The 27,338-nt window shown below is 48.8% G+C and overlaps 5 non-coding genes across 5 annotated transcripts; 1 reads left to right on the top strand and 4 right to left on the bottom strand.

The window, feature by feature from the left end:
• Positions 1-12,264: 12,264 nt before the first annotated feature.
• Positions 12,265-12,338, top strand: TRNAT-UGU. The gene has a single exon. It is a non-coding gene; the product is annotated as a tRNA-Thr (tRNA).
• Positions 12,339-16,497: 4,159 nt separating this feature from the next.
• LOC123359528 lies at positions 16,498-16,714 on the bottom strand. Its single transcript, XR_006575876.1, has one exon. It is a non-coding gene; the product is annotated as a small nucleolar RNA U3 (small nucleolar RNA).
• A 3,307-nt stretch (positions 16,715-20,021) lies between these two features.
• Positions 20,022-20,238, bottom strand: LOC123359529. Its single transcript, XR_006575877.1, has one exon. It is a non-coding gene; the product is annotated as a small nucleolar RNA U3 (small nucleolar RNA).
• Positions 20,239-21,331: 1,093 nt separating this feature from the next.
• LOC123359534 lies at positions 21,332-21,447 on the bottom strand. The gene has a single exon (XR_006575880.1). It is a non-coding gene; the product is annotated as a U5 spliceosomal RNA (small nuclear RNA).
• A 1,746-nt stretch (positions 21,448-23,193) lies between these two features.
• TRNAL-CAA lies at positions 23,194-23,302 on the bottom strand. Its single transcript has 2 exons — positions 23,265-23,302; positions 23,194-23,239 (listed from the first exon to the last, which is right to left on the bottom strand). It is a non-coding gene; the product is annotated as a tRNA-Leu (tRNA).
• Between the last annotated feature and the right edge of the window lie 4,036 nt (positions 23,303-27,338).

A 27,338-nucleotide genomic window follows, 5' to 3' on the forward strand; every position in this document is an offset into this window, starting at 1 on the left:
TGGCAAAGCTCAGAGCCCCGTTACACGGAGTCAGAATGTGATCAGCTCACAGCGAGAGGGAGCAACACCCCTCCCTTGGTCTCTATGCCAGAGCTCCTATCAGCTCAGTCCTTCCCGCAACAGCGGGCTGCTGAGAGGGTTGCGATGGGGTAAATGAAGGCAGAGGAGGATTGTTCCTCATGGGGGTTTTTTGTGTGTCTCTGTGATCCTGCTGGAGGAAGCATCATTTGAGTTTGTTTCAGTGACTTGGTTTGGGCTGAGGTTGTGACCCTGAGCACAGGGGTTCCTGCACTCTCTGCTCCTAGCCCCTCAGGGAGTGGACAATGGACCAATTTCAGAAAGTGGCTAGAAAGTAGCCTAAGAAAGTGTAGCATAAGTGAAAAGAAAAGCAATATTCTCACCGCCCTGGTGGTCTAGTGGTTAGGATTTGGCACTTTCACTGCCAACGCCTGGATTCAATTCCCAGTCATGGAAAAGTGACCTTAAACCAAGAAAGCTTTGCTTTCTCTTCACTTGGAATGTAAATAAATCCATGTTATTTTCCTGATTCCCCCATCTTCCCAGTGTCTCCGTGGCAGGGCTGGCTCCAGGCAGCAGCGCAGCAAGCAGGTGCCTGGGGCGGCCAATGGAAAGAGGAGGCTTCAGCAGCAATTCGGCCCTCTCAGTCCCTCTCAGATGGAAGGACTTGCCACCAAAAGTGGCAGCGGTAGAGCTGCCATTGATTGCAGCTTTTTTATTTTTTTTTTCCGCTTGGGTTGCCAAAAACGCTGGATCTGGCCCTGCTCCATGAAAGACAATTTGTCAAATCCCAGACGAGTGCAGTTCTATCAGTTCTCAGCCTGAGTCCTTAGGTCTTAATCCTGAGGATATTGTCCCAACATGGGGCCATTTCCCGCCTCTCTTTCATACAGAAGCACAATTTTCCTTGCACAGACACAGGAACAGCAAGATCTTTCTCTGTCCCTTGTGCAAAGCTGGGGGCCAAATTCCATGGAAACAATGGACAAGCAGGGGCCCTGGGCACATCCAGCCCTGGCCGTGAGATGTTCCCTCCCCTCTTTCTTTATGCTCCTGTTGTTATTTCATGGATTGTCTGGGATGGGGGTTCACTGATGTGTCTGAGTTCACTCCAGGTGGAGGGGAAAAGAACCCTGAAAATCTCAGGCCCCAACCCCTGCTACCAGGATCACCAAGGTGCTGGGAATCTGCATGGGAAAGGGACTGTGTGAATTGTCAAGGTGGGGAATGAATAACAATCTACAACTAGATCCACCTCATTAACCACTGACACAGGCTAATCCTGCTGCAGATAGAAGGGAAACTGGGAGTGATTCTTTGCTGCTCAGCCATGGAAACAGTGACCCAATTGCACCGCAGCGAATGTGCTGGGGAAAGCTGGACTTCACAGGCAGGTGGCAATAGCAGATCCTAGAAACACCTGGAGCTTCCCACACCATTGCTGCCACCAGGGTCAGGTGTTGAGCGACTCACAGCGCCCCTCCCCTCCCATTACATTCCAGCAGGGGGTGGCAGCACCCCCCACCCAATGCAGGGGAGAGGGCTGAGTGTATCTCTGCACCCTGAGTCCAGGGCACCCACTCTCTCTGCCCCACACATCAAATCTGGCTCTGCTGCAAAGTGACCCCTAAGAACCAGCAACCTCCAGGACAGCAGGTTTGGACCTCAGAGCAGGGGATGTGTCACCCATGCTGCTCTTAGGCCACTGGATGCTTTGGAAACAAGAGTGTAACCCAGGGGTCGGCAACCTTTCAGAAGTGCTGTGCCAAGTCTTCATTTATTCACTCTAATTCAAGGTTCCGCATGCCAGTAATACATTTTAATGTTTTTAGAAGGTCTCTTTCTATAAGTCTATAATATATAACTAACTATTGTTGTATGTAAAGTAAATAAGGTTTTTTAAAATTTTTCCGAAGCTTCATTTAAAATTAAATTAAAATGCAGAGCCCCCAAGACTGGTGGCCAGGACCTGGGCAGTGTGAGTGCCACTGAAAATCAGCTTGTGTGCCACCTTTGGCACACGTGCCATAGGTTGCCTACCCCTGGTGTAACCCATAGCAAACACAGGCCATCTGAGGATATAGCTCAGTAGTAGAGCACATGCTTTGCATGTATGAGGTCCTGGGTTGCATCTCCAGGTTCTTTTTTTCACCTTGCTGCTTTGCTCATGCCCAGAGGGGATGTGGCCCAGCAGTCTCCCTGCGGGAGTTTTAATCCTGCTTAGTCAGGGGCAAGTGCCAATTGCATGGAAGGTCTGGGGCGGTTTCTGCTCCTAAGTCTCCTCTGTACATGTAAGATTCCCACCCTCTGTGCTGCTTGGGACAAGGGTAGATGAGAAGGGCGAATCCTCCAGCACTGGAGGGAAAGGTCCCATCTGCACAGACTGAGAGGCCAGGAAACAGAGGGGCAGTCAGTGCTCAGAGAGGAGAGAGGTCAGTGATTCACACCCAGCAGGGGACACTGTCTTTTTGAGGCGAGTGCAGCTTGCTTGGGATGGTGCTGACGATGGGTAGAAAAAAGGCTGGAGTCAGTGACTGATGAGACCACAGAAGGGGAAGGGGAATGGCAGCCCCACAGAAGGTCCTGGGTGCTCAGATGCCCCAGTTATTGCACCCTGGCCTGTCGTAGAGAGAGAAAAGACACCGAGGGACCCAGCTCCCCTGCAGTGATCCCATGGACAAGAACCTGGCTGGGAGTGGGGTGAAGGTTCCCTGTGGGCAAAGGGGAGCTGAAATCCCCCAGTGTCCTGGAATTTAAGCAATGGAAGCTTCAAACCCTGCACAGGTGGGGGCTGAGGTGCATCTGCAGAAGGTTGGGCTGGACGGGGGGGGGCAGGTTTGTATAATTTTTAGTGGTGCCCAGAATGGGACCAAGTCCTGCCCCACCCCAGCTTTAGTCCGATTCTCCTGATTCCCCTGAATTGGGCCCCACCCCTAAGAGGGCCCCGTGCCCAAGCCCTGGTACTGCATACTGGCAAGAGCTGGTGCGCTGTACCGGGGTGGCCCGGCTTCCCCAGGGGGCAATTTAAAGGGCCTGCGGCTCCCAGCAGGGGCTGGGATAGGGCAGGAGTAGGGCTGCGGGGGGCTGGGGGCTATTTAAAAAGTCCAGGGTTCCCATTGCTTCTACCGCCCCGGCCCTTTAAATAGCCCCCAGAGCCCCGCCGCTTCCCCAGGGCTCCCTCAGCTATTTAAAGGGCCGGGGCGGTGGAAGCAGGGGATCCCCGGGCCATTTAAATAGCCCCCAAGCCCCAGGCTGCTGCTGCTACCCCGGTGCTGACGGAGGGAGGAGGGGGCACTTACCGTACAGGGTGGGCTGTACCCTCTGTACCCGCACCCCCTGCCTGCAGCCAGCCCCTCACCCCCTGCCCTGCCTGCACCCATCCCTGCCTCCAGCCAGCCCCACACCCCCTGCCCGCAGCCAGCCCATCTCCAGCCAGCCCTGCACCCCATGCCCTGCCTGCACCAGCCCCTGCCTCCAACCAGCCCCACACCCCCTGCCCACAGCCAGCCCCTGCTGCACACCCTGCCTGCACCAGCCCCGCACCCCCTGCAGCCAGCCCTGCATCCCGTGCCCTGTCTCCAGCCAACCCCTGTAGTACCCCCTGCAGCCCTGCCTGAAGCCAGCCAGCTCCCCACACCCCCCTGCCCACACCAGCCCTACACCACCGGTCCTGCAACTCCTGCCCTGCCTGCAGCCAGCCCCGCACCCCCTGCCCTGTCTCCAGCCAACCCCTGCTGCACCCCCCTGCCTGAAGCCAGCCAGTCCCGCACTCCTCTGTCTCCAGCCCTGCCAACCCCTGCCGCACCCCCATGTGGCCCTGCCTGAAGCCAGCCAGCCCACCCCACACACCCCTGTCTCCAGCCAGCCCCGCACCCATTGCCCTGCCTGGAGCCAGACTCTACCTACAGTCAGACCCTGCCCTGCCTCCAGCCAGCCCCATGTCCACTGGTGCCCTGCAGTTCCCAGGGCAGTAACCCTGCACACCTGCTTCAATGAGGGGGGCAGGGAGCAGCTGGAACCCACACATGTGCACATCCTAGGGTGACCAGACAGCAAGTGTGAAAAATCAGGACAGGGTGTGGGGGTTATTAGGATCCTATATAAGAGAAAGTCCCCAAAATTGGGACTGTCCCTATAAAATCAGGACATCTGGTCACACTAGCACAGCCCCAGGGAGTGGCAGGGACCCACACATGTAAAACAGAGCTCGTTTCTAGTTCAGGCCCATCTTTTTAAAAAAGAACTTTAGGTAGGGTTAACATACACCCGTATTTTCCTGGACATGTCAGGCTTTTTGGTTCTTAAATCACTGTCTGGGAGGAACTTTTAAAGTTTAAAAATTTAAAAATTCTTCCTGGGAAAATACGGACGCATGGTAACACTATTGGTACAAAAAATACATACTGTGGCACATCCCTTAAATCAGAACTTTTTATAGGGAACCGGTTCCTAAGGAATGAAAGGCTTTTTTATATATACATATATATATATCTATATAAATTTTAAGTTATCCCTGCCGGGGCCCGGCTGAAAATGACTGCCCAGAGTTCGAGAACTGTCTCTGTTCTCATTGGACAGATGGGGAGAAGCCTGAAGTACAAAGAAGGGACGTGACCTTCCCAAGGGCCTACACAGCAAGATGGTGGCAGAGCCAGAAAGAGAAGCCAACAGTCCTGACTCCTGTTCTAATGGACCAAAAAAACCCAGAGAAAAGGCTAGAGCCCAGGAATCGAGATGTGGGGAAATTTCATTGAAACCATTTCTGTCAGAAAATCCCCTTCAGACTAAACCAGTTTGTTTCTCGAAATCAAAACAAGTGGGATGAAAGTTCTTTGCACAAATATTTTGTTGCAAAACAAAAGCATCTCCTGTTTGTCACAGTGTGTTAAATTGTCTCCTCGCACACAAAGAGGAGACACTTAGATCTCAAACATTAGATAAGATGCTTCAGTCTGAGCTAAGTAATTGCTGCTCTTAACAATTTCAAAATAAAAAAATACAAATCAAATAGACTATTTCAGCTATTCTATTATGTCATAATCTGCTCTGAGTAAACGTGATAGGACACCGCATATTATGCACTACTCCTAGTGACACTCTCCAATGGATCCCCACCCACAGTGAGGTAGGTAGGAGCGGATCATTATTATCCCTACTTGAAAGAGGGAGAAGCTAAGGCTGAGAAAGGAGAATTGACTTGTCTTAGGTCACACAGCCAGTCAGTGGCAGAGTTGGGAATAGGACCCAAGAGCCCTGATTTTCAAACTAACCATCGGATCTTGAATTTCAGACACTGAATGACCTGAATAAAGTGCTCTCAGATGAGCTCCAGACCAACAACAGTGCACAATAAATATTCAGCAAGTACTTGAGGAGAACTGCAATGTTAGAGAGAATCATGAACTGCTCAGAGACAATTAATGCAGAGGAGCAGCAACATTCATCAAACATATGACTGGTTATGACTTATTTCCTTGGTCTTAAAAGAGAACAACAAGGACCTGAGTCTCCTCCCTGTCAATAACCCCCTGCTCAGCCAATCAGGTTAGAGACTGAGGACGGGAGGCTGAGGGTTCTCGCCCAAAGGATGGCCCAGGTCACCGGTGGGGATCACTGCCTGAGCACTATTTCAGCCCCACATTTTCGGGTGGACCTCCCACAGTGGGAGCTGCAGAGCATTCCCCTGAGACACATACGCACACCCCTCCTGGTGTTGGGAGGGGAACAGGAGAAAGGACAAAAGAAGCAAGAGACAAAGAGAAAGGGGGAAGGGATGGATGGAGGAAAAGGTGAAACCAAAAGGACAAACCCTAATGACTCCAGTGATTCTAAGGACAAAATCCCAGGTGCGGAATAAAATTCTGCCTCCTTAAGCTCGTGTTTTCCATGCCTAGAATTCAACTGTCACCAGATGGATCAGACTGAACAGGTTTCAAACCTCGAGGAGGCTCTTACCTTCTAAACAGGGATGGCTGTTTTCTAGTAAAATCAGGAAAAGGGAAGGAGAAAACTCGAAAGAGGTTCCTCCTGGCGCTCACGTATGTGAACCCGAATACTCTCTCAGTCCTCAAAGAGAGACCTGGAGAAGGAGACTTGCTGAAGCAAAGCCACAGGGGTCTCTGAGGTTTCCCTGGCCCCTCACCCCTGTCCTGCCTGGCTGATGTCAGCATCTCTCTGTGAGGTCACCACCTCCCCACCACCTTTGACCAATAGTCTGAGGTCCTGCAAAAGGCCTTTGTGATGTCACTGCCACACCCCTCCCTTGCTGTGCTAATGTCCTGCCCCTGGCCAGGCACTTTGAAGGTTTGAGCTACTCCCTGTGGATCCCCCCACTCGAGGAGCGTTCGTTCTAGGAAGCAAGCCGGCTAGACAGGAAAACATCAGACGCTGCTCCCAATGCTACACTCAGTTTTTCAGAAATTAGTCGACTTTATGGCCAGAAGAGACCATTAGAGCATCTAATCTGACCCCCTGCATATCACAGGCCTCCTGTATGACACCAGAGCTACTTTTGGGGCAAACACATTCCAGAAAGGCATCTAGTCTTCATTAAATGACATCAAGAGATGGCAAATCCACCACTTTCCTTGGTAGCTTGTTCCTGCGGTGAATCATCCTCGCTGTTGAATATTTGTGTCTTATTTGTAATATGAATTTGTCTCTTTTCACCTTCCAGCCATTGGGTCTTGTTATGCCTTTCTCTGCTAGATCCAAGAGCCCTTTAATATCCAATCTTTTCTCTCCATTAAGGCCCTTCAACACTTCAATGAAGTCACCTTTCAATCTTCTTTTGATAAGCTAAACAGGTTGAGCTCGTTCAATAGCTCACTAGAAGGCATTTTTCTCCAGCCCTCAGAACATGTGTTGGCTCTTTCGTCATCAGACTTCTCAACTGCAGCTGGATGTGGTTCTTGTTCTTCTGCACAACACAGCTCCTGGAGAAGAGGGATCTGCAAATGTACATTCCTATGATACCTTTGTTTAATTGATGAAAACATAAACTAGACACTTAGAGGATTGGAACTGATTTCAGCTGATGGACAGCTTTGCTAGGTTTTTGTGCATTTGGACAGTGAAATGTTGAGTGTTTACATTCATATCAAGCACCCCCATATAGTGGAGCTCCTGAACAGAATGGAGAATGGAAATGAAAATGTTTTCCTTTTTTTAAAAAAAAGAGAGAAGGTTATAAGAGAACACAGGAGTTTGACCATGTACCACTGTGAGCAGCAAGAAGCACTCTATCACTGAGCTATACCCCTGTGACAACAGGAGTATAGAATTGTGATCTCCGGGACTTTGCAGGATAGACCCTGCTTCATCGAGCTCCTTTGCCATTCCCAGACCACAGGTGGTTTTAAAAATGGGGTTTGATTAAACTTCTTAAATGTGGCAAACACCACAGCTTGCACACCCACCGATATAGCTTCTCCCACCGACATAGCTGCCACCACTTGGGAAGTGGATTAACTACATCCACAGGAAAACTCTCTCCCATCAGCATAGAGCAGGGGTTCTCAAAGTGTGAGTGAGGACCCCAAAGTGGGTCATAACCCTGTTTTAATGGGGTCACCAGGGCTGGCATTAGACTTGTTTGGGACTGGGGCTGAAGCCAAAAGTCTGAGCCCCAGCATCAAATCACTCAAGCTCTGATTTTGCCTTCTCTAACTGGGACAGGGCTCAGGCTTTGTCTCCCCTGCCTCTGCGCAGTGGCTTGGTCCTTCTTTCCAGGGCCATGTAGTAAGGTTTGGTTTTTTTTGGCAGAAGGGGGTTGCAGTGAAAGGAAGTTTGAGAAACCCTGGCATAGAGCCTCTGAATATGTCTAGACTTGGCTCCCTGGGGCACTGTGGGTGATCAGACACTGAAAGTACAGCCATGGAGACACCACACACCAGCCTTGCATAGCAGGCAAGAATCAAACCTCCACAGAAAGATGTGTGTTGTTTGCTAACCCATCTCCCTAAGCCCTCAGCCACCACCACTTAACAAAGGGGCTTTTCTACACTATGGTTCTGGTCTCACTGAAGGGTCATTTCCAATTGTTTGCTCAGACCAGCATTAGGGAAAATGGTGCCCTGGGCAAAGCTTGTACTTTGGCACTTCCCCATTGCCCCTGGATGATCCCCAATCCCCCTTTACCACTAGCTCCTGCACTCCCAACCCTTGCACCTCCTTCACCCCTAACTCCTGCCCCCTCCTGTGCCCCCTTTGCCCTTAACTCCCTGGGCCACCAGCCATTGCCCCTCTCCTGCAGCCCCTTCACATGGCTCCAGTGCTGGGGGCCCCGCACTTGTTCTCCCTTTCCCTGGGCTTTGGCATCACTAGCCCCTGCTTAGCGAGTAGGGTTCAGTGGTTCCCAAAATGTGGGGCATGACTCCTAGGGGGACACAGAGGCACATTCATGGGGGCACCTCAGGGCCTGAGCCAGCCCCCATGGAGGGAGCAGCACTCAGCCCCACTCTGCCCCAGCTCTTCCCCAACCCCACCCTCAGCCTGGACCCCTGGCTCCCAGCTCAGCCTCGACCCCCTTACCCCTGTCTGCACCCCTCTCCCCAGCAAGCAACAGCCCCACTCCCAGCCCCGGTTCTCGACCGTGGTTTTCAAGGGGCCACAGCCATGGCTAAGAGGGCACAGTGTGAAATGCTTGGGGACCACTGTTTTAGGGTGACGTCCTCAATTGCTTCTATGCAATCCAATAAAAGCTATTCCTCACCCCCCCACCCCTCCATCAGGACACCTAGGTCTGTTCTGCTGCCCTTCACTCATGCAGGAAGGATAATAACATTTCATTCCACTCAATCCTAAAGTGATTTGTAACCCACCACCAGCCAAAACTGGTCATTTTGGGGAAGCGGCCCCATCATGCTGCATACCTAGGAAGAGCAGGGGTGTCTATGCAAACACGGTCTGTTCCTGAAGTCTTTCCCCCAGCTCCTCACTAGATGTGAGGGGGGAGCTCATTCAGACCCTGATTCCGCTTAGTATTTAGAAACTCCTTATTGTCCCTATCTCTGCTGGCCTTAGATTTCTCCTCCTGTCTCTTGCTTGTCAGCTCAGATGAGGTGGCTGAGTGGTGTAGGTGATGGACTGCTAATCCATTATGCTCTGCACGCATGGGTTCAAATCCTATCCTCATTGAACGCATTTAGTCTTCACCTCTCCTTTGTAAACAACTGTCTCCCACCTTGGGTACAATGACAAAAGAAATAATGTTGCTTCTTGCAAACAAAAACCTTCTCAGAAACTCCAACCTACCTTGCTTTAAATAAAATGTCTAAATCCCTGGTTTCTAAAAAAATTCTCTAGTCCTGTATTTCTTAGTTTTTATCTCAAAAGGTAACAACCTCATAATCTCCCCCAAACACCCTGGGGTGTCCCCAAATAATTAAAATACTCCCATCCTGAGAAAGGCCACAACAGTGAACCAGAGCTAGTGTCTAGGCCAAGCTGCTCTGAAGGAGGCAACTCCAACATTTTCTCCCTGCTTCCCTTGGCAAAGTCTGACTGAGAAAACAAAATTCCCCAAACTGAAATTTTTCTGCTGAAAAACCAATACTAGTCTGTTTGGGGACTTTGGTTTGAAAGTATTATTGTTATTATTCTCTTCTGATTTCTGAATCAGTTCAGTTCAGTCTTTGTCCTCCAGGTGTGTTTCCAGCTGCTGAGTTGTGGGGGAGAGAGGCCAAGTCATGATGTCTCTTCCCCTCTTTCATAGTTTCTTCCAACTTGCTAGGAAGCTCCTTTGCTACGATGTGACTCAAGCAGTGTCCATTGTCGCTGTGCTATCTCGGAGAAGCCTGCATTGTACACGGTTCCCGGGATAGTCCTTGGGAGTGTGGATCCCTTCAATGGGCCAGCAGTGAGTCTGGCGCCTCCATTGTCACACCTGAAAGGCTGGTGGGGGGCATTTCCCAATCTCATAACATAGCTCAGTAACGCACACAGAGCAAAACTTCATAACTTCCCAACCAATGCAAGCACACACAATCCAACACGATATTAATGTTCAACAGATCAAGACTTTTGAAATGATACCACACAAGGCAGACTTTGTACAAACCATGTCATCATTATATGAGAGTGGTGATTATGGGGCTTCCAGGGTGCTGCTTTGAGCACAGCCTGCTACACCTGGCCTTCCATTGCAATGGAGACGTACCCTTAGAGTCCATCTCTCCTGGGATAAAGATGAGAGCATGGCTGGCCTGGGTCATCTGACTTGGGCTCCTGTTGCTAAAGCTGAAGGGCTAAAAACTGTGGTGCAGATATTTGTGTTCACGCTGAAGCCTGGGTTCAGAAACCCTCACCCCTCATGGGGCCTCAGAGGTTGGGCTCAAGCCCATATGTCTGCACTGTAATTTTATAGAGGTTGGGAGGGAGTTTAGCAAGTGGAAATGGTAAAACCACATTGAGGGGACTGGAACACTGACCTGTCAGCTCTTAACACCCAAACTTTCAGTAACTCTATTATCAGTGCCTGCAAGTGTAATTTAAACCGTAGGTCCATCTAGCTCTGAATCTTGTCTTCTGACAGTAGCCAATACCAGGTGCCCCAAAAGCCACTCCGTAAGGCACCACTGGGAGTTGAACCCAGAATCTCCTGTTTACAAAACAGGGGCTTTAACCAGCTAAATCATGGTACCTGCTGTTACTTAAAGCAGCGTGTTTGCCCACACCTGACTCTCTGCCAATCCCCACTGGGCCCTGACAAGCTTTGCTTGTTGTCATGGGATCTCACCCCCACTTTGAGCTTGTGGGTTCAAAGATGGGGACCCGCATGTATTCTGCCACCATGTCCTATGGGATCTCACCCCCACTTTGAGCTTGTGGGTTCAAAGATGGGGACCCGCAGGTATTCTGCCACCACCCTAACCCTTAGGGTGGGGTTCCTTCTCGCTGCCACCACTCAATTAAGAAATGTGAATTGAGACACAGTCCTTCCCCAAAATCCTAGGGGATTCCAAGAGCCCCAAATCCATGGAGTTCTCACACCCAGGAGAAATAAACCATTCCCCCTGCTTCCTCCCCCCTCCCTTTTCCTAGAAGAGATACCGGGATCCAACTACAGAGGGATACCTCCCCCTCCCCTTTCCCTGAGAATCCACCCAAGGAAAGACCAACAAGTCCTTAATAGAAAAGAATTTATTAAAGAATAAAAAGAAACTACAGAATCTCTATGAGCCCAAGCTGGACACTCATAGGGTATAACCTTATCAATCTCTGGAGAGAATCCCCTCTCCCCCTTTTCTCAGTAAAAGCAATATCAGCAAACAGGAATAAAGCATTTCCTTTAGCAAACACACAATTGCAAATATAGAAATCAAATCATAAGACTAATTCGCCTTTCTAATTAATACTCACTATTAATTAGTAGAAACTACTCCAGGAGAACTTGGAGACATGACTGTCCTCTGTTAGATCCAAAAACAGTTCTCACTCAGACAAAGGCTTCCCTCCACCGAGATTTGAAAAAATCTTATCTCTGATTGGTCCTCTGGTCAGGTGGTCACCAGGTACTACATGTTAACCCTTTACAGGTAAAACAGACCTTAACCCTTAACTATCTGTTTATGACACTTGTGTTTGGATTCTGTAAAGCAGGGGAGCAGGTGACGTTTTGCTCCCAAGATGTGTGTGCGATTCTTTGGACAGGTCTACATAACAAAATTAGGTTGGTGTAATTACATTTCTTAGGCTGGCAATGCAGTTTTATCAACCTAATCCCAATGTAGATAGCACTTCAGCTGTCAGAACTTTCTGGAGCGATGAAAGGGGACGGGCTCAGGCTATGTAGCAGAAATGCAGGGCAGGTGAGTTCATGGCAGGCATGGTGGGATACTGGTGGAGGCCAGTTATGGTGATATAATGAACAGCAGCATTTACACTGAGAATTTGTCACTTTAAGTTTGCTGCACAAAGCTCTACGCCTCTCGTCTAGGTGGTTTTATTTTGTCACCAAAACAGGGCAGTTTTGTTGCCAGACGTGGTATTGCAGTGTGTGCACCAGCCACAAGCTGCTGACCGAGGGAGTGTTGTGTGTTTTTCACACACCTGAGCAATATAATGATGCTGAAATAACTTTGTAGTGCAGACCTGGCCAAAGATTCACACACACACACAGCTTGCAAGGAAAACGTCACCTGCTCCTCTGCTTTGCAGAATCCAAACACAAGCAAAGCCTTTCAGGCCTCAGTGGGGATGGCAGGGAATCAGGTGTGGGCAGAGAGTGTGTTTTAGCTACAGGCAGGCACCATGGCTTAGCTGGCTAAAGCACCTGTCTTGTAAACAGGAGATCCTGGGTTCAACTCCCAGTGGTGCCTTGTTGAGTAATTCTTAGGGCACCTGGTATTGGCTACTCTCAGAGGACAAAACACAGAGGTAGGTAGACCTGTGGTCTAGCCCAGTGTGGCTTTTCTTAGGGTTTAAATTACACTCACAGGCACTGATGATAGAGTTACTGAAAGTTTGGGAGTTAAGAGCTGATAGGTCAGTGTTCCAAGCCCATCACAGATGACCCCCTCCCTCTGGGACAGGGGCAGGTCTGAGCTCTCACACGAAAGGGCTCATTGTAGCTGTCAGAACCTGTGGGCTGCTCATTTAGTTTGCACCGAGGGTTGAGTCCTGCTTTGTGCACTGTGTGTGAGAATGAAAATCCTAAACCGCCCTTTGAAATAACAAATGCAGCAGGATGTGTTATTGTCCCTGCCCCAAAGCAGACAGACCAATGGAGAAATGCCATTGAGTCCAGGGTAATACCCCACTGCCATTTTACCTTGTTTGCTTGCTAAACTCCCTCCCAACCTTGAGGGCTCCCAGAGCCCGATATTGAGCTTGAGCCGAGATGTCTACGGTGCAAATTTACCACCCCACGGCCCTAGCCTGGGAGCCTGCACTGGCACGGGACAGCCGTGGGTGTTTCATTGCAGTGTGGACATAGCCTAGCATTATGTCTACACTGCCATTAACACACCCAAGTCACTATTCTCAAACCCTGGGTCAGTTGATTCAGGCTTGTGGGGCTTGTGCTGCAGGGTTATAAAATTACAGTGTAAACACTTGGGCATCAGCCCAGCCTCCGAGACCCCACGAGGGGTGAGGGTCTCCGAGCCTGGGCTCCAGTCTGAGCCCCAGGAGCCCAAATCAGATCATCCAGGCCAGCCAGGCCACAGGGATTTTGTCACAGTATAGATGCCCTCTCAGGGTATGTCTACACTGCAATGTAAGCCCAGGGTTAGCAGAAGTCATGTCAGCAGCCCCAACACACAAACATAAACCACGAGGGAAAGTCCCACCCCCAAATCAGCTGGGCAGCGTCCTTCTCCCTACTGTTCGTAAGTCCGGCAACCAAAAGTCCTTTAACATGAGCCATCCTCACTCTGCACCCCACTCACAGCTGTTGTTCTTAGTTAGTGCAAGCCCAGAGGTGCCTCTGTACAGTTCACCTGCCACCCTGGGTGGAAAAGGGGGGAAATAAGAAGGCACCATACTCACTATGTTGTCTAGGGACTCACTCATCCCACCATAGCCACCCTGTTTTAACATTGGTCTAACACCTAAATTTTAGTATTGACAGCCAGACCCTGGCTCACTTGGCTTTGGAACCGCTGTCCCCTGCCTAGCAAGTGCTATTGAATTGAGGGTGAGTCCGTCAATCGGGGTCTGCCAAGCACAGTTGTGCTGCCCTCGATTCACACAACAAGGATAACAACCCTTTATTTCTCCTGCCCCTGTAACATGGAGACTGGGAATCCAACACCAGCCAAAAGTGATCATTTCAGCAAGCAACCCAACCTATTTCCAACATACTGTAAAATCCACATGCAGACTCGTACATGAAACCTTGCAAGAAAATCTTCCTGAGGGGGTCTGAAGCACCTGCTGCTGGAGGGAAGGAGGGAGCTGTGGGTTGGGATTGAGGGGCACCGGGAATAGGAGGGGGCTGTGGGTTGGGATGGAGGGGCGCTGGGAATAGGAGGGGGCTGTGGGTTGGGACAGAGGAGAAGGGTGAAGAGGAGCAGGCTCTGGTTGGGAGTGAGGAGCAGTGAGCATAGGAGGGACTGAGGGTTGGGATTTAGGGGCAAGAGGGGACATGGGTTTAGGCTGAAGAGCATCTTCATTTGGGGATCCAGCAGGACAGGTGAAGGCAGCAGGTGATTCTAATTCCTTAGGGATATTCTGTGTTTGTATGTGTGTGTGTGTGTGTGTGTGTGTGCAGGGGAGGAACATGCTCTATGCCCAGAGGCCTTTATTCCACCAGGCTGCAAGGACAGAGGGGCTGTCAGGAAGTTGCCCCTTCAAACCCACACACAAAAAGGCCCTTCTGAGGAAAGGGAAAATCGTGCAGAGAAAAAGTAACATCAAAGAGGACATGAGAAAGACAGTTTAAGATCTTCATGAGTAGTTTATCACCTGACCACGGATTTGAACTGTGGATCCTCAGATTAAAAGTCTGATACTTTACCAACTAAGCTAGTCAGGCTCATGAAGCACAGGAGCAAGTGGGTGCAGAGGAGAAACTAGTCAAGAAAACAAGAGCAAGAAACAATAGGGGAAACCTGCTGCTCTCTCTGGCCCAGTCAACACTACGAGTTTATATCAAAACGTCTGTTAGTCTATAAGGTGCCACAAGACTCTTTGCTGCTTCTACCAACTGAGCTAGCCAGTCTCACATAGGAAAAGTGCAAGTTGGTGCAGAGGTGAAGCTAGTCAAGAAAATTCTTGGGTGAGTTCCCAAAGCCTGAAGGGTCAAAAATATTGTCACGGGTGGTTCAGGGTATATGTTCACCCCCCAAAAGCAAACGGAAAAAAATTGTTTCTCGCCTTTCTTCAATGTCACCGTATGTCTACTGGATGCTGCTGGCAAACGCGGTGCAGAAGCGCTACACAGCAGCATCCCCTTTCTTTCCCTTCCTGAGGGCAGATGATATCGGAGGACTGATATCTGTCATCGTCGTCCCGTGAGTGCTCCTGGTTGGCCTTAGTGAGGTCGGCCAGGGGTGCCTGGGCAAAAATGGGAATGACTCCCAGGTCTTTTCTTCAGTCCTGCCTGGAATATCATAGCAGGTGGAGGCTGCCCTCCCCTTCCTGCCTTTGAATTCTACTTGCAGAGGCAACAAAGTCAGTGTTGTTTCAAATTCATGTACTCTTTATTACTTCATCACACAAATGGGGGGATAACTGCCACAGTAGCCCAGGAGAGATGGGGGAGGAGGGAAGCAATGGGTGGGGTTGTTGCAGGGGCACCCCCTAGAATGACATGCAGCTCATCATTTCTGCGGGATGTCTGGGGCTCTGACCTGGAGCAGCCATTTGCTTCTCTAGTTCTTTAGTAGGCTTGCCTGATAGTTTAGCCAGGACTACCTCTCCATTAGACAAAACTAAAGAAGAGAACGATCTAGGAAGGCATTCCTATTTTTATCCATATGCCCCCAGTCAACCTCACTGAAGCTAGCCAAGAGCACGCATGACAGCAACAAACAGTACAGTATAACTTGCAACTATCATTGTCAATTAGCAAAGTAGCAGACAGTACAGTATGGCTAACAACCATCTTTGCTAACTTGCAAAAGGCAAGGGGATGCTGCTGTGTAGCACTGCAGTACCGCGTCTGTCAGCACCATCCAGCAGACATACAGTGACGGTGAAAAAAAGTCTGAACGGGCTCCATGGTTGCCATGCTATGGCGTCTGCCCGGGTAATCCAGGGAAAAGGGCGCGAAATGATTATCTGCCATTGATTTCATGGAGGGAGGATTGACTGACGACATTTACTCAGAATCACCCACGACACTGTTTTTGCCCCATCATGCACTGGTATCTCAACCCAGAATTCCAATGGGTGGGGGAGGCTGCAGGAACTATGGGATAGCTATGGGATAGCTACCCACAGTGCAACGCTCTGGAAATCGATACTAGCCTCAGTACATGGGCGCACACCGCCAAATTAATGTGCTTAGTGTGGCCGCATTCACTTGACTTTATATAATCTGTTCCAAAAACCGGTTTCTGTAAAATCGGAATAATCCCGTAGTGTAGACATACCCTGACACAGCTTTAGAACCCTCTACCCACTATACGGCCAAGAGACAGCAACTCTCAGATCCTGTGTGGATTGTCTGATGAGCTTGGGGCCAAGAGCAAACTGTGTACCCCCTGCCAGAGCAGAAGAAGTAAAAAATAGGGGCTTCCCAAAAATGGGAAGGGAAGAAGAGAGAAGCAAGTGGAAAAGGAAGAGAATGTGCAGACACAGAACCCTACCTAAATTCTGAAATAGATTACAAGAAAAAAAGAGAGAGAGAGCAGCATAAATAAAACTTAAAAAACTTTCAGTAAGAACTGAACTAGAAACCTTTAAAACACCAGTTTTCACACTACCTTTACTTTTCTTCCAAATTCTACCAAAAGAAATTAAGACTTGCTACTAAACAACAGCTTTAAACAAGCTCAGATATTTATTTTTAAATTTGTTTTATAAGGACTAACCACTTAGTCTGTGTTCTCTTCTTCTCAGCTTCCCAAAAGGAAAGCAAGAACACTCATCAATAGCAGACAGCAAGTGCATTAAAGCAACACTATCCACTCATCTCATGCTCAGAAAAAAACACTTTAACTCCTCATCATGGTTAGCAAAGTCAGACACTTTCAACCACAATTCTCTAGTTACAAACTATAGAAATGATCCCTGAAAGTATAGTCTTATAAAACTGTGCTCGGCTACACACCCAGGCTAATGTGCACAAGCTTTCTTCCCACGGTGAATGTTTTCATACAAGGGGTTTCACCCCCAGCGAATTAAAGAACAAAAATCTAAAACCAGGTTCCCATTTCATTAAAGCACAATTGAGACAGCTTTAGAAGACTGGCCATTAGAAGATGTTTATGTCGCTATTTACAGAAACACACCTCCTGATTAGCATGTGGAGCTCCTAGCAACTAATCAAACCCTCTTGCTTTGCCATACCTCTCACAGGCTCTTCCGTACCACATGACAGCTTGTTAGGCACAGACAATCGGGACAGGTCAGCCCTTTCTAGCATGCTCCGCAGCTGTTTCTCTCCAGCTTGCTCTCAAATTCATCTGCACTAGAAGTTTTTGCAGGGTTCTATGTTACCGGTGGTACCTGCAGTAAATCAGTGGGTCTCAACCTTTAGAGACACCTGTACCCCTTTCAGGAGTCTGATTTCTCTTGCATACCCCCAAGTTTTACCTCACTTAAAAACTACTTGCTTACAAAATCAGATGCAATATTTATAAAAATAAATCACTTGAATATAAGTATTGTACTTACATTTCAGTGTATAGTATAGAGAACAGTATAAACAAATCAATGTATGAATTTTAATTTGTTACAAATTTGCTAGTGCTTTCTATGTAGCCTGTTGTAAAACTAGGCAAATATCTAGATGAGTTGCTGTACCCCCTAGAAGACCATTGGATACCCCTGTTTGAGAACCACAGCACTAAATCACCCTTACTTTTAGAACTGGTGCCACTTGACCCAAGGCATTCGGAACCATTTCAGTGCTAGCAGACAGTGGCAACACAGCTGCACTAGGTCTGTTGTTCCTCCCTGCACAATTCCCACTTGGAAAGAAGATATCTTCTGGTCTGACCCTATTTACCATTGTGAGCTGCATAGGCAACTTTCTCTGTGTTATGTGAGCAGAATCCACACATTATATACTACCTGTATGGCCCTGAGGATGTCACATCGGCCGCAGCTGCTGATTGGGCCACAGGTTGAGAATCACTAGTCTATAATTTTGCAAAGTCCATTGCCACAGGCTTTCCCCCCCATGGCTGCTGTGAGACAAGAGCACATGAAATTCATAGCAATATAAATATGAGTGAAACCCCCCAAATAGATTTACATAAAAACTAGACAGTCTCATTTTAAAACAAAGAAAAACACAGGCCACACAGGGAGTGGGGCAAGAGTCTTAAATGATTTATACCCTCTCCTACCCGCCATTCAGCATAAGAATTAACCTAAATGGATCATGACTATTTAAATAGAGCATCTTTCTCCTACAAAGCAGAATAAGACAAAAGGTTGAGGCTGTTCCCCTTCACATTTGGGAGGGAGGGGGGAGGAGTAGAAGGATTTAGAGGCTCAATCCACTTCAGATTAGGAAAGAAACCAAGCAGACTAATGATTTACTCAAAACCCATCCCAGCAAAAAGAAAACCAGACTATCTGCACCTAAGCGTTATACAAGTTTCTAAATAAAGCTATTATATCTAACCTTCCTCATAACTAGATTTCTGGTTCACTACAAAAATGCCTTCTTTTATTCAGTATACAAAGTATAACCACTCAGTCTGTGCTCTCCCCTCTTGCTTTTACAACTAGCAGTCTATACAGTAACTCCTCACTTAACGTTGTAGTTACGTTCCTGAAAAATGCCACTTTAAGCAAAACGATGTTAAACGAATCCAATTTCCCCATAAGAATTAATGTAAATGAGGGGGTTAGGTTCCAGGGAAATTTTTTTCACCAGACAAAAGACTGTGTGTGTGTGTGTATATATATATATATATATATATATATATATATATACACACACACAGTATAAGTTTTAAACAAACAATTTAATACTGGTACACAGTGATGATGATTGTGAAGCTTGGTTGAGGTGGAGGAGTTAGAGGGTGGGATATTTCCCTTACTGCTAAATGATGAACTAGCAATTGGCTGAGCCCTCAAGGGTTAACTCTCCCACTCTGCAAGGCAGCAGGAATGGAGGGAGATATGCACATTTCCCTTAAATACACTGCCTTGTTAATTAGATCAGCTTGCTGTGATCCCAGCTGCTGCAAGCTCTCTCCCTCCTGAGCCCTGCTCTATGGAAGATGGGAGTAGGGGGACACCCTGAGATTATCAGGAGCAGGGGGTAGGGGGACACCCTGAGATTAGTCCCCCCTTCCTTCACTCCCCCCAGCACAGCAAGCAGGAGTCTCGGGGAGCAGCTCCAAGGCAGAGGGCAGGAGCAGCACATGGCAGGGGGACACAGCTGAACTGAAGGCAGCTGCTGCGCAAGGAAATTAGGGGAGTGGGGAGCTGATAGGGGGTTGCCCGATCCATCCTGGTTCCAAGCCCCCACCAGCTAGCTGCAAGGGGCTGCTCTTCCTGCAAGCAGGAGACAAAGCAGGCGGCTGCCAAACAACATTAGAAGGGAGCATTACACAACTTTAAATAAGCATTTTCCCTAATTGATCAGCAACATAACAAAAGGTTAACCAGGATGACTTTAAGTGAGGCGTTACTGTAGGAGGGTTTAGGTCAGCTCAGGGGTGTGGATTTTTCATTTACTTCAGACAGAAAAAAAGAGTAACAGAAAAGAGAAGAAACAAGATGGGAAGGAAAACACCCAGTGGGGCATGGGAGATGTTGACATATGCAAATCCCTCATGTAAACCCCTCCACCCATTGCAGGGTTCCCCAGTCTTTCTCCATGGCAGGGGTTCTGTGTGTTTGATTCCACCCATAGCAAGGTCCTCCATTCTCCCCAATGGCAGGGGCTCTGTGTGAGCCGCTTTTCTCCCCATTCCACCCTCTACCCACTATAGGGCCAGGCGATAGCAACTCTCAGATCCTGTGTGGATTGTCTGATGGGCTTGGGGCCAAGAGCAAACTGCCTACCCCCTGCCAGAGCAGTAGGAGTAAAACTAGGGGCTTCCAGAAAAATGGAAAGGGAAGAAAAGTAAAGCAGAGAAGAAAGTAGAAAAAGAAGAGAAAGTGCAGACACAGGACCCCACCTAAATTCTGACATAGATTACAAGAGAAAAAGATATAGCAGCATAAAGGAATATTAAATTTTTTTTAGTAAGTACTGAATTAGAAACCTTTAAAACACCCTTTTCACACAAGATTTACTTCTCTTCCAAATCCTATCAAAACAAATTAAGTTTTGCAATTAAACAGACTATCAACAAAAACTATAAACAGATTAATGAAACAGAAAAACCCAAAAACACATTTTTAAAGTTGCTTTGTAAGGTCTAACCACTCAGTCCGTGTTCTCCCCCTCGCTACTCTCCAAAAGGAAAGCAGGAACGATCATCAACGGCAAACAACAGCTGCATTAAAGCAACACTGCCCGCTTGTTTCGCGCTCAGAAGAAACCCTGCAATTCCTGCTGTTGGTTAGCGAGATCAGACACTTGAAGCCACACTTCCCAAATTACAAGTATCAGAGGGGTAGCCGTGTTAGTCTGGATCTGTAAAAGCAGCAAAGAGTCCTGTGGCACCTTACAGACTAAGAGACGTTTTGCAGCATGAGCTTTTCGTGGGTGAAATGACTCCAGTGGAAGACTTCAAAGCAAGAACCCTTAACAAACAATTCTGTTCAAAGACAGACAAGTCTTGCAGATGCCTTCCTCTCCCTGGTTTCCCCTCTAATACTCCTAATTCCCATAAACCCACCCACTGACCTGGACTACCAATCTCTCACTGTTAACTCTTACAGCAAAACAGGGCAAAGAAAGCCTATTCAAGCACTATTCCGCAGCCCCGAGGCTCTTTTCTGCTACTTCCCGCAGAACTAGCTCAAACAGACAGTCAATTGCATCACAGCAATTCCTCGCCATTTGGGGCATTGGTGCCCCTTAGTCCCTCTGAGGTGATCGGCTGGTTCCTTCTGGCCTGAAATGCTAGGAATCTGACTCAAAGGGCCACAACCTTCCTCTTCTTCTGCTCCTATGAACTAGCCCTCGTCTGGGCAAAACGTTGACCGTTTCCTAAGTTAAAACACTGGTGTTTTCCCAACAGGAAAGGGATGGACAATTTCTCTTCTGTGGGAAGAAGAGGGAAACCATGCAATCACCTTCTGGAAGGTATATTAAGGAGGGCGGCGGAAGAACCCTCACGGACTAGACTAAGAAAGCAGCTCTTGAACTGACCTTCCAACAATGACAAACTAAAATCTGCAAGAGCAGCTTTTCAACTCAGGGGCCCAATAATAAGCTGTTACCAATAACTAACTGAAGAGTTACAAATGACTCCAAACCATACACTCTTAGAACAAACCAAACGTTAACACAAACAACAACGCATTTCTTTGCTGCTCTTCAACAGTGATACTCTCCTCCACCGTTTCTGCCAAAACCATACAAAACCCAAGAGCCAGTGGAATACACATCACAAAACAGTCCCCTGCTAGCTAGGAAACCATCTCACTAACACGAGAAACTTAAAGAAAAAAAAAGATGGAAAAATCATTGTCAGAGTTCTGAGCTTTTTTTATACTATAAAAAACTTCAGCCAGTGACACCAGTTCAGGTAATCCCTTTCTGTTTTTTCTCACAGCAGGCAATAGTCTTACCAAAGCAAAGCCTTAAAAAATTGGGTACAAACTCATAAACATTCCTCTCCACGGAAATCTTTAGTAAAAGATGAAAGATTTATACGAACTGAAGAGAAAGCAAAGTATGTAGAACACGTGGCAGAGGCACTGCCGGGGCAACCGCCTATGCTCCCAAAAGTCAGGGTGACTACTCTCACAGCCCGCTACACCGCTAGCTTTCAGAGGAAATGGAATTGAACCGATTGACAGCCCGAGTTGGATCATCGGAACCGGGGACACAGGGAGCAAAATTAGTCCCTTGACCAGGGACTCGCTTCGCTGCATGCAATGCACTGTGGCTATGCAAATAAGATGCTCAGGCCTTCTCCGGCGCTCAAAGGAGTCTTTTCTCCGGGCTGCCTCTGCTCCTTCCCTGGCTGGGCGGAGATTGGGATGGGGCAGCTGCTCTCCTGAGACAGTCCCGCTGATGCCCAGGCGCATGGAGGATGGAGCCCGGACAAGAAGCCAGAGGGCACTTGGCCCACAGCTAAAACCCGGAGCAAACGCACACACTTTGCAAAGTAACGGGTGCCGGAATCTCGGACATGAGATTCAATCTGCCCGCCGGGGTGCCACCCCGCGTTGTACCTGCTGCTTGGTCTGCCTCTGCTGCAAAGTAGCTCGCCTCGCTCAGATCCTTGGGGTTCGCTGAGCTGCAGCTCACCTTGATACACGGGAACAGCTTCAAATCATGGAATATCAGGGTTGGAAGGGACCTCAGGAGGTCATCTAGTCCAACCCAATCCCCAACTAAATCATCCCAGCCAGGGCTTTGTCAAGGCTGACCTTAAAAACCAGGAATGGACCAGCTTTCGAAACAGCCTAGTGGAGCTGAACGAAAACAGCAATAAACAGCAATAAACATCCAGGACTTCTTGCTGGGCGCCAGGGTCCAAAAGCAGCGCATTCCCTCCTGGAAAGGGCTGTGTTTCGAATGTCCGTCCAGTGCGCGTTGAAGGGAAGGATCTGTGTGCCTGGGAAGCTGCGTCCCTCCAGAGGCGCTTGAGAAGCCAAAGGGGCAGTGGGTGAGTTTGTGATGAGGTGAGTGTGAAGTGTGGAAGGGGGAGGGTGGCAAGAGGAGGTTTTGAGAGGAAAAAAGGTGCTGCTGAGCTGGTAGGTGAGGGCAAGGTCCCAGGCGGGTGTTGTGTGAGGAGCTGTGTAGGCCCGAAAAGGCATCCTGCTGGGCAAGGGCAGGTGAGGAGGGCCAGGGCTTTTCCCAGGGCTATTGCTGCAAAAAATCCCAAGAGGAACAATTCTTCTCTGCTTTAGTTACCTCCATCGCAACCCTCTCCACCTCTTCTTCTGCCTACCTAGCGGCTCTTTGATGGAGAAAGATCCTGGAGCGGATAGAATTTCTGAGATACAAACTGAGAGAGAGGCTTTGAGACCTCCTGATAGGATGTTGACACAATCTAACAGGGCTCTTGGTTGTAGCTGCCTCCTATCTCTGCTCCCTATGTTGTCAATTCTGTGCCCTCATGAAGCAGCCAAACCAGAGTACGTAGAGCACCCGGTTTAGGGCTCAAGCCCAAACCCTGAGACTAAGAGTCTTACCTCCCCTTTATCAGTGTCTACCGTACTGCTCCCTCCTTCCTCCACCTGTATATGTTTGACATCCATACCTGCCCAAGATCAAGCAATGCCAACTTTCTGGTGGGGAATAAACTGGAATTTACCCAACTAGGTGCCTTGAGCGCATGGATTCCAAAGGTATTTACGATTCCCTCTAACTTCTCTTGCCACTACTCTAAGAAAGCTCCTAAACAAGGGCTCTTCCAATGTTACAAGGGCAATTGAAACCAGGCCACCTCTTGAGGTGGAATCAAGAGGCTGTGTCAGGAGTGGGATTTGAACCCACGCCTCCTGCAGGAGACCAGAAGCCCCAGTTGTGGGAAAGACAGAGCCTTGAGTCTGGCGCCTTAGACCACTCGGCCATCCTGACGCTGGGACAAAAGCAGCTCTCTCAACCCTCCTTTTCTTCAATATTGTATGAGCCGCTCAAGGAGGCCAAGACAGCATCTCTCGTTCAACACCTACATCACATCTGGTTTTTAGACACCATCACCCTCATCTAAAGTTTCAGGTTTCCTACAACCCTGTGCCTTCTGAGGTGTTCTAATCTCCCCCCTCACTTATTAGATGGACACTAGGACAGAGGCAGAATAGAGACACTTAGCTTAACGAGAACCTCAAACTCCCGCACGGTGGGCCACAGAGTCAAGCAGCCAGCACTCACAATCGGTACCGGCCTTGTTTGGGTTTTTTTCCCAAACTAGCTCAGCACTCAGGGTGTTGAGCCCTTCTGGAAATCTTGCAAAAGAGTTTGGAGCCTGAATGGGTGTTGAGTTCTTAAGAAAACCATGTTTTTGTTTTGTTTCCCCAAGAAAATTGGGGAAAAAAGATTAAACTAGGGTGAACCTGGATGTTTATTGCTGTTTTCGTTCAGCTTCACTAGGCTGTTTCGAAAGCTGGTCCGTTCCCCATTACAGAGGGTCCAAGCAGAGCGAGTGAAGGAACCCCTGTGCTCAGCATCACAACCTGAGCCCGAGGAAAAGCCCTGAAACACGCTCAAATGACGCTTTAGGTTCATCCATCAGAATCACAAGAGCAAGACAAAGACATCTCAAGAGGAAGAGTCCTCGGCTTTCATTTACCCCATCGCAACCCTCTTCACTTCTTCTTCTGCCTACCTAGAGGCTCGTCCAGGAAAATCACTCAACTGATTATAATTTGGACAGAGAAACCCAGGGAGGGCTTGTGCTCCCCCTCCATGTGAGCGGATAGCATTCTGACTTCGTCTACGGGGTCTCTCAGCTTTGGCTTCCCCAGTTTGTCAACTCGGTGCAGGCAGGAAGCAGGCTCTCCTCGGCTTTGGCAAGCCACTTTCTGTCCAAATTGGGAAACCGGTCCAGTCTCCATTCCCCTGTGAGAACAAGAGCAGAGAGTTCACCAGCTGAACCCAATCCGAGGCATTGAAAAAAATGGAATTATGCTTCCCGTTCCTCCGTCAGGATCACCAGGGAAACACACCAAAATCCCAAGAGGAACAACTCGTCTCTGTTTTATTTACCCCCAACGCAATCCTCTCCGCTTCTTCTGCCTCCCTCGAGGCTCTTCCAGGGACAAAACTCATTGAGCTGATAGGATTTGGGGGATGGAAATGGAGAGAGGGGGTTTGACACCTCCTGAGAGGATGTGGACGCGATAGAACAGCTCTCTCGGTTTTAGAAGCCTCCTAGCCTGGCTCTTTTGTTGTCAATTCTGTGCCATCAGGAAGCAGCGAAAGCAGGGTAGGGAGGGCACCCGGTGACGTTGCACTCCATACGTTTTATGAAAAGATGCTTATAAGTGTGAGTATGATGTAAGTGGAATATGCTTGATGCAAAAGGTCTCTTGTAAGGTATCATAACAAAGGTTCTAACCTACTGAATATATGCCTCCTATTTGTATGCATGTCTCATTCTTGTCTCTGAAGCTGGAAATATGAAGTCTAACTCTGAGGTCCTATTGTAATTGTGCAAAGCGTGGGCCACTAATGGCGGTTTAAAACTTTGACGGCTCCCATTGACAATTGGTTGTAAATGGTTTATTGACCTGCAAACCTTCCTGTGTACATGTGGGCCAACCCAGGAAGAATGGAAACTAGGGGTCTTACAGAGACCACGATAGTGGAATCCATCTTAAATCTGGTATTTTTCTGTTTAGAAGGAAGGGTGAGGACCCAGAGAGACAAAAGATTCCCGCCTTATGCCAAAGCTATAAAAGGGGGTGAAGCAGGACAAAGGGGCTCAAGCATCATTTGAGTTTGTTTCAGTGCCTTCGGTTGGGCTAAGGTTGTGACCCTGAGCACAGGGGTTCCAGCTCTTAACCCCTGAGGGAATGGACAATGGACCAACTTTTCTCTGAGTCCTGAAGCTGGGCTGCAGCCTGGCCTAGGAGGCAGCCCTATCGGTTGACCTACTGGCTCAAAGTCACTTGGGTGGTGTTGGTGTTCCCCAGGGATGCTGAAGGGCCTATGGGAGGGAGGCTCAATGCTCCCCCCTATCAGTCAGGGCGGAAGAGGAGGGCTGCAAGAGTGAGCAGGTTGTTGGCTGGGCCTTCTAGCGTTCGGTTGGGGACGAGGTGGGGAACGTGAACTGGGAGAAATGGTTGCTGGCCTGTGAGGAATGGCTCAGCCAGTGGCGTAAGTGGACCTCGTCATTATCTATAAGGTTGTGATGCTCAAGACCCATCTGTGGGGAATTTCTTCAGCCACGTATTTCCCCCTGCTCCACGAGTGCTGCTGAGACCGAACACGGTGGCCTTCCACTTCTTGTGGGGCAATAGGATGTCCCCACCTAGTCAGGAGAAGTGTGGCTTTTCTGCCATATTAGAAGAGGGGTTGGGCCTGGTGGGCTTTGAAGCCTCGTATGGCTCTACTGTTTTGTGTTTCAATTTTCAGTGTGTGGCTGAGCTGGAGGGCAGGTCAGGCCCGAGGGGAATGGTCGGGCAAATGCAAAGAACGCAACTGACTCTTCCGATATGGCCGTATGTTCTTTTTACCCCACTGGGTGCAGCACCGGGTATGGGATGGCCGATGGTGGGGGAAGGGGGAGCCCCCCCTCTAGTGTTCTTCTACCCCCACCTTACACCTTACACGATTTTCAGTGGATGGCTAGGTGGAAGGTGCTTGCAGGATGGCTTCATCCACAACAGTGGCCGCCTTCACAGCAGCGGCGGCCACAGCAGCAAGACCCCCCCCCCCGCCTTTGGCTCAGTCTGAACAGAGGTCAATGTACCACTGGGTGAGACAGGCCAATTTTAGGGAGCTTCCTCTGAAGGTGAGCAACTGTCCCCAGAACTTACTGACAGGAGCTTTAAAGTATTTGCAAATGTGCACGGACGGCATGTGCAGAGCAAAGGCTGCCCGGGGCACTGTGTCAGGCTCTGGCACCGCTTGAGACAATGGACCATCTTCAGCCACCAGGCAACCCAGGATCTACGGCAGGAATGGGGTGAGGAAGCAAGTCAAGCTGAGCAAGGCAGGCAAAAATTCATCTCCCCTTCGTGGGCGCTCGCAATGATTCCCTTTTTGTGTGCCAGGGCTGACAAAAACCTCCCAGACAGAGAAGCAGCAGGCCAAAAAGCCGTCTACACCAACATTCCACACAAAAATGGATTACAAGCCATCAGGAACAGTATCCCCGATAATGTCACGGCAAACCTGGTGCCTGAACTTTGTGACTTTGTCCTCACCCATAACTATTTCAGATTTGGGGACAATGTATACCTTCAAGTCAGTGGCAGTGCTATGGGTACCCTCATGGCCCCACACTATGCCAACATTTTTATGGCTGACTTAGAACAACGCTTCCTCAGCTCTCATCCCCTAACGCCCCTACTCTACTTGCCCTACACTGATGACATCTTCATCATCTGGACCCATGGAAAAGAAGCCCTTGAGGAATTCCACCATGATTTCAACAATTTCCATCCCACCATCAACCTCAGCCTGGACCAGTCCACACAAGAAATCCACTTCCTGGACACTACAGTGCTAATAAGCGATGGTCACATAAACACCACCCTATACCGTAAACCTACTGACCATTATACTTACCTACATGCCTCCAGCTTTCACCAGAGCACACCACACAATCCATTGTCTACAGCCAAGCTCTAAGATACAACCACATTTGCTCCAATCCCTCAGACAGAGACAAACACCTACAAGATCTGTATCAAGTGTTCTTACAACTACAATACCCACCTGCTGAAGTGAAAAAACAGATTGACAGAGCCAGAAGAGTACCCAGAAGTCACCTACTACAGGACAGGCCCAACAAAGAAAGTAACAGAACCCCACTAGCCGTCACCTTCAGCCCCCAACTGAAACCTCTCCAGTGCATCATCAAGGATCTACAACCTATCCTGAAGGACGATCCCTCACTCACAGATCTTGGGAGACAGGCCAGTCCTTGCTTACAGACAGCCCCCCA

This window comes from Mauremys mutica, unplaced genomic scaffold (genome assembly GCF_020497125.1).
Source record: "Mauremys mutica isolate MM-2020 ecotype Southern unplaced genomic scaffold, ASM2049712v1 Super-Scaffold_100127, whole genome shotgun sequence".
Lineage (NCBI taxonomy): Eukaryota > Metazoa > Chordata > Testudines > Geoemydidae > Mauremys > Mauremys mutica.